Here is a 7,148-nt window from a genome sequence, read left to right as displayed (position 1 = left end):
TTAACTTTATAACCTCTACCATGAAGAAGTACAAGATACAATAAAAGTAGAATGGTTATGAATAACCGACTCTACAATATCAGCCTGTTCAGTCTATTATAATAATTTATAATAAGTGCTTACTTTTACAATCTGAATCTAGCCTATGTTTCCAGGCTTTTATCTGCACTATTGCCTTTACGAGACCTATATTCTACTGAAACTGCCTTTTAACTACTCTGCACATATTCACTCAGTTATCCAGACTACCTATTTCCTATCAGTGATTTTGTTCTTGGTTTTATGCTTTTCTGTTCCTTCCTTCCACTCAGACTCTACTAACCAATTTAAAAATACTTCCTTTAAAAAGAAAAACTTACTTTTAAGACAACGGGTTAAAACACCATTCCTGATTTATTTAATTATCCTAATAGAAAATATCATATTACCTCAAGTTGTATAGATTTTTTATACTTCAATTAATATAATTCATCACATATTTTATCTTCCTTCTTAGAGAGCAAATCTCTTAAAAAGCACCTAATTTTCTTAAATTTAAGAAATTCTAAATTTCTTAAAAAGCATTGATGAATATAAGTTTGTTGAATGAACTTATAAAATTATTAGCAACTGGTTATTTTGAGGATGCCTTAACTTTATTTGCTTTATTAAGTGAACACATTTATTTATAAAAGTTCAACATTTATAAAGTTAAACAGCTTATGACACATACTAGCAATACTTTAATATATCTGAGTATTCAAAATACTTTGAACTGATCAGTTAAAGCAAGAGCTACTTGGGCAGCCCCGGTGGCTCCGCAGTTTAGTGCCACCTTCAGCCCGGGGCGTGATCCTAGAGACCTGGGATCAAGTCCCACGTGGGGCTCCCTGCATGGAGCCTGCTTTTCCCTTTGTCTGTGTCTCTACCTCTCTCTCTCTGTCTCTCATGAATAAATAAAATATTTTTTAAAAATTTAAAAAATAAAGCAAGGGCTACTTATTATTTTGACCATAACCACACAGCTAAACCAATAATCTAGAAAGCTATTAATGAAATAAATAATACTTAATGCTTAATAAACATATTTTAAAACATTAAAAATAATAGTCCTCAAATATTTGCATACTACCAGCCAATTGTCACAAATTCTTCAATGTGGAATTTAAGAACAAATCTCTGCTAACTTATCCTCTTGGTCACAACATATATGACTCTTATGTGGTGATCAGAGTAGGTCATGTTCCCATATTTTATATTTCTAGAGAATACAAAATTCTATTGTGGAAATTTTGAAAGGCCAACCACATGAGAACAAAGAGAGGATATTGATTCAGTGATTACTATAGCAAGGGAGCCTGCTACCATCACCAAGATGGCAGGCATGGAGTGGCAAAGCTTTATAGTGAAAAAACTGGAAAGCTCTGTGTATGTCCTGATTGGATGTTGCTGACACTGGTTTTATTTGTTTTGTTTGTTTGTTTGTTTGCTTGCTTGTTTGTTTTTTTCTGAGGGGCAAAAATATGAAATTTGGCAGTTGTTCACCAAGTCTTGATTGCTCTAAGTACATCATGGCAAAGGTTGTGATTTGGTCTCCTGGACTTCTAGGTCAGAATTCTATTGTCATAGATTGTCTGGCTATTGTTTATTTGTATATTCAGTCTCTTGCTGTCATAATTACATGCTCTAATATCTGATTGTCTTTCTTCCTTTCTTATCTTCTCCTTCTAACATTCATTCCCTTTTTTTTTCTCATTAAATTTTTGTTTTAATGGGTCTCAAAATTCTGTGACAGATTTTTAGTCAAGTTGTTTCCATTAAAAGTACTGATTTTAAAAACTAATAAATTAAAACTGCCACACACACACACACACACACACACACACACACACACACAAACCCAAATGGTCCACAAAACCTTCTCCTTTCCTTCTGAAAGAATGCAGATGCATTTACACTGCATTGTTATCATTAACCAGCCTTTTATATTAAACTTAAATGGCCAATTGACACAAACAGTTCTGAGACCGTTCTTCCACCATTGATTAAGACTGGGGTAGCAGGTATTGGAGATAATATTCATTTAGCCTTCTGAGCTTTCTGGGCAGACTTGGCGACTTTGCCAGCTCCAGTTGCCTTCTTGTCCACACACACACAGCAACTGTCTCATGTCACAAACAGCAAAACGGCCTAGAGGAGGACAAACAGAGAAGCTCTCAACACACATAGGTTTGCCAGGAACCATATCAACAATGGCAGCATCTCCAGATTCCAAGAACTTGGGACCATCTTCCAGCTTTTTTCCAGAACAACGATCTATCTTCTCCTTCAGTTCAGGAAACTTGTAAGCAATGTGAGCTGTGTGACAATCCAGCACAGGTGCATATCCAGCACTGATTTGGCCTGGATGGTTCAGGATAATCATCTGAGCCATGAAGCCAGCTTCTTCCATTGGTGGGTCATTTTTGCTGTCACCAGCCATGTTGCCACAACAAACATCTTTGACAGATACGTTCTTTTTTTTTTTTAATTTTTTAAAATTTATTTATGATAGTCACACACAGAGAGAGAGGCAGAGACATAGGCAGAGGGAGAAGCAGGCTCCATGCACCGGGAGCCCGACGTGGGATTCGATCCCAAGTCTCCAGGATCACGCCCTGGGCCAAAGGCAGCCGCTAAACTGCTGCGCCACCCAGGGATCCCGACAGATACGTTCTTGACATTGAAGCCCACACTGTCCCCAGGAAGAGCCTCACTCAAAGCTTCATGGTGCATTTCAACAGACTTTACTTCAGTTGTAACACTGACTGGAGCAAAGGTGACCCCCATGCCAGGCTTAAGAACACCAGTCTCCACTCGACCCACTGGGACAGTACCAATATCACCAATTTTGTAGACGTCCTGGAGAGGCTGATGCAAGGGCTTATCAGTTGGACGAGTTAGTGGCAGGATGCAATCCAGAGATCCAAGCAGTGTGGTTCCACTAGCTTTCCCATCTTTATGAGTGAATTCCCATCCCTTGAACCAAGGCATGTTAGCACTTGGCTCCAGCATGTTGTCACCATTCCAACCAGAAATTGGCACAAATGCTACTATGTCAGGGTTGTAGCCAATTTCCTTAATGTAGGTGCTGACTTCCTTAACGATTTCCTCGTGTCTCTTCTGGCTGTACGGTGGTTCAGTAAAATCCATTTTGTTAACACCAACAATTAGTTGTTTTACACCCAGTGTGTAAGCCAGAAGGGCATGCTCACGGGTCTGCCCATTCTTGGAGATACCTGCTTCAAATTCATCAACACCAGCAGCCACAATCAGGACAGCACAGTCAGCCTGAGATGTGCCTGTAATTATGTTTTTGATAAAGTCTCTGTGTCCTGGGGCATCAATGATGGTCACATAATACTTGCTGGTCTCAAATTTCCACAGGGAGATATCAATGGTGATACCACGCTCACGTTCAGCTTTCAGTTTATCCAAGACCCAGGCATACTTGAAGGAGCCTTTACCCATCTCAGCAGCCTCCTTCTCAAATTTTTCGATAGTTCTTTTGTCGATCCCACCACATTTGTAGATCAGATGGCCAGTAGTGGTAGACTTGCCCGAATCTACAGGCAATGACTACAATGTTGATGTGAGTCTTTTGCTTTCCCATTTTGGTTTAGGTTTAGTGGTGGTTTTCACAACACCTGTGTTCTGGTGGCAAACCCGTTGTGAAAAAGCTCATTCCCTTCTTTTTCAACCAACAAATATTTATAGAGCATTGTGTCAAGCAGTGGCTATATAATGACAGCTTTCACTTCACAGAGCTTATAATTCACATGAATTGTGTGCAATTTTTTTAGCTAGCCAGACATGGGGTGGGGAGGACATTAGTGTTAGCGGTCTGGACTCAGATTTGACCTCATAACTGGAGGCTAAAGACCCAACACATTTAGCTAAGTGAAAGGCATTGGCCCAATGGGCAGCCCTCTGAACAGAGAGCAGCCTATTTGAAGGACTGCAATTGAAAACTATTTTGTTCCCTGGAGTCAATGTTAGATCACTAGTGTAGGTAGAGTATGGTGGCTTAAAATGAGGATTTGAGTTAAATAGGGTCAGGTCATATTTGTGGAGAATTTAAAGAACTAGCTATTTAAAACAGAAGCAAATCTTTTAAAAGGGCTCGCATTCAGATTTTGCCTAGCTAAATGGCATCCCCCTGCTGTGAGGAATAATAAGTAACAGTAAATTCTGCAGGTTACATACCCTTTCTCAAATTCAAATGGCAGAGCTATTCTCAGATAAAATTTAAAATGTGGACCAGAAATGTAAGAATTGATAAAAAAAAAACCATATATTTTTCCACTCATCATGCCAAATATATGTCTATGGAACCTTCCTAGAATTCCAATACTGGATAATTCTATTACCGATTTTACCCATATTTCCCCAAAATATTGGTGCCCTCAATCATAACCGACCTTTGGTGCTCCTAGAGCCCAAAAGTGTAAGCAAATACTACATTATTGAATAAAGTAGACTTACACTTTCACATGGGCAGGATGCTGGAAATTAGGCTTATATGAAACTACAATCATGAGGTAAGGTCTGATAATTCAACATCTAAATCAGCATTTTGTCCACTAATCAGGCCATTTCAATTGTGGAAGTGTGCTTTTTTACAGCCTGATTTTAACTATGAACGTCGTGATTCAGGATGTGGATAGAATACTTAAAAAAATTACTTAAAAACTGGGGGATCCCTGGATGGCTCAGCAGTTTAGCGCCTGCCTTTGGCCCAGGGTGTGATCCTCGAGACCCAGGATCGAGTCCCACATCGGGCTCCCTGCATGGAGCCTGCTTCTCCCTCTGCCTGTGTCTCTGCCTCTCTCTGTGTGTCTCTCATGAATAAATAAATAAAATCTTTAAAAAACATTACTGAAAAACTCCCAGGTAGGAAATAGGAAAAATAAGATGACAGAAAAAAACAATATATCCAAAGTCACTATAACCACAAATGAAATAACAGGCAACTACTAACAAGAAGTAGGTAGATTTAAAAATTTTGAAATAGGAATGTCTGATATATGACACAGAAGTATATGGGTAGTCAAGTTAAAATTTCACTCTATACTGTCAAAATTTTTACTTTGTACGCATATAACTTCCATAATTAAAATTATATTATGAAAAGAGAAAAATACCACAATTGAAAGGTATTTAAGAGATATATACTAATTCTGAAAAGTACACACAGAATGACCTGTTTTGTGTTAAAATTGATATCTATGTAGACATGTAGAAAGGTAGCTCTGTGTATATATAATTGAATATTTTCATGTAGATATAGTTGAATATATATATATGGATAAAAGATACAGATCTAAGCCTAAGAAAATGGACAATTTGATCATGGTTACACATGGAGAGTAGAAGTATGAAATAGGGAATGAGACTGAGAATGAATATTTTTAAGTCTTTAAATTAGTATTATTTGGATAATATTTAACAATGATAATGTTCTATGATGTAAAATAAGCAATTGCGTTAAATGAGCATTGAAGGAAAGGCATAATGTGATTAATTATGCAAAATTGCTGACTAGAAAGAGAATATATAGTTTATTCAAACAGACATCAGTGAAACATTATAATAAGGATTGGGACATAAAGAAGTAAGAGATGAGGCCATGGTGAGATTAATTAAACTCTATCATTGTGTAGAATTTCAAGTGTGTTTATTAATTTTCTAAAAGAAACTATTCTCTTAAGATATTATAATGATAAATTCTCATCTTATAAAGAGAAAAACCTCTCCCTGTGGTGTAATCATATTTATGCTTTTGTTTCTGTTTGATTTTGTAACATATTCTTTAAAACATTCATGTATAAGACACGGTTGAAATAATTCACTGCAGTGTTTGACCTTGAACATACAAATAAAACCCAAGATATGCCATCTCTACTTGTACACAGGGAAACAACTGATCATATTTTAGCTATTCTAAGGAAATAATGCCATGTAAATACCCTTTCTTTTTATAGAAAACTACTGTATATGGATTTTTTTTTTGATATCGTACTATAAGCTCTGGTTGCTTTTGTAGTGAAAACCCAGCAATTCATCTGAAAGGTCATTCAGGACTAGGCACAATAATTTCAGCTGATCAAATCAATTATTTATACAATGAACTACAGTATGGTTCCCGCTAGAAATTACCTTATTATAGCTACTCACTCCCACTGAACTCTAAGAAAAGTGACATTTTGAAATACAAAGCTTATTCTCTTCAGTAAGCTTAATACGTATCGGCATCTCTCTGCAGCTCTTTTCTCTATTGAATAGCTGTCAGTCAGCAAGAGAGGGACCATTCCCTAAGCACACTGCACAGTAGGTTTTCTTGACATGATGGAAAATTTTCCAGTTGGCAGAAGTAAAGATTGAGGGAGGTAAAGCTTTGGACTCAGCATGAAAGGTAATAGAGCTATTAGCCAAATACCAAATTCAGAGATGCTGGTACTGCACAACCAGGCAGCTAAGAAGGAGTTTTAATGTCCCATGGGGCACAAGTTTAGGAGAGTGTTTGGCAGATTAAAGCATACAAATAGAGAGGAGAACATCTTTGAAATAGAGCTTTTGGTATGGAAATCAGTGTGACTTTAAATTAACAATTATACTTAGATAGATAAAGAAGCATTTGGACAAAGTGGACAAGATATCAGCATCCAGTTAATGGTATAATTACAAAAATAATGTCCTGCCCACCATACACTCCAGCTCTAATAAAATAATCATACCTATGACCCCCATGACCCCTACATGTTAGTTACTATGCTCTCTGGTGATGTATTTATTTATTTTAACCACACTGACCTGCCTAAAATTGGCACTACAGTAATCAATAACATTCAGGAGAATCATACATCCATGTTCATTTAACTTTTTATGCTTAGGTGAAACTAGAGAATAATCAAAGGACCTAAGTTTTTTTAAATGATAATTTAAGAAAGAAATGTTTAGACAATCACTGGAGCAATGCCGTATTATGCTATAATATACACAATTGCCTTGAATTCTGGTTATGTGGTCCTTAGAGTTTAGAGGACACCACATGTCCAGCTAGCTCAATCTGTATGTAACAAAAATCAGTGACAGAAATATCAAGAATAAACATTGGCATCGGGCAGCCC

At 37.0% G+C, this 7,148-nt stretch overlaps 1 pseudogene; it reads right to left on the bottom strand.

Moving 5' to 3' along the window:
* Positions 1-1,944: 1,944 nt before the first annotated feature.
* On the bottom strand, positions 1,945-3,631 carry LOC121493478 (annotated as a pseudogene).
* Between the last annotated feature and the right edge of the window lie 3,517 nt (positions 3,632-7,148).

The sequence above is a fragment of the Vulpes lagopus genome, chromosome 6, assembly GCF_018345385.1.
Source record: "Vulpes lagopus strain Blue_001 chromosome 6, ASM1834538v1, whole genome shotgun sequence".
In the NCBI taxonomy this organism is placed as follows: Eukaryota; Metazoa; Chordata; class Mammalia; order Carnivora; family Canidae; genus Vulpes; species Vulpes lagopus.
This window is presented reverse-complemented; position numbering and strand designations above follow the sequence as displayed.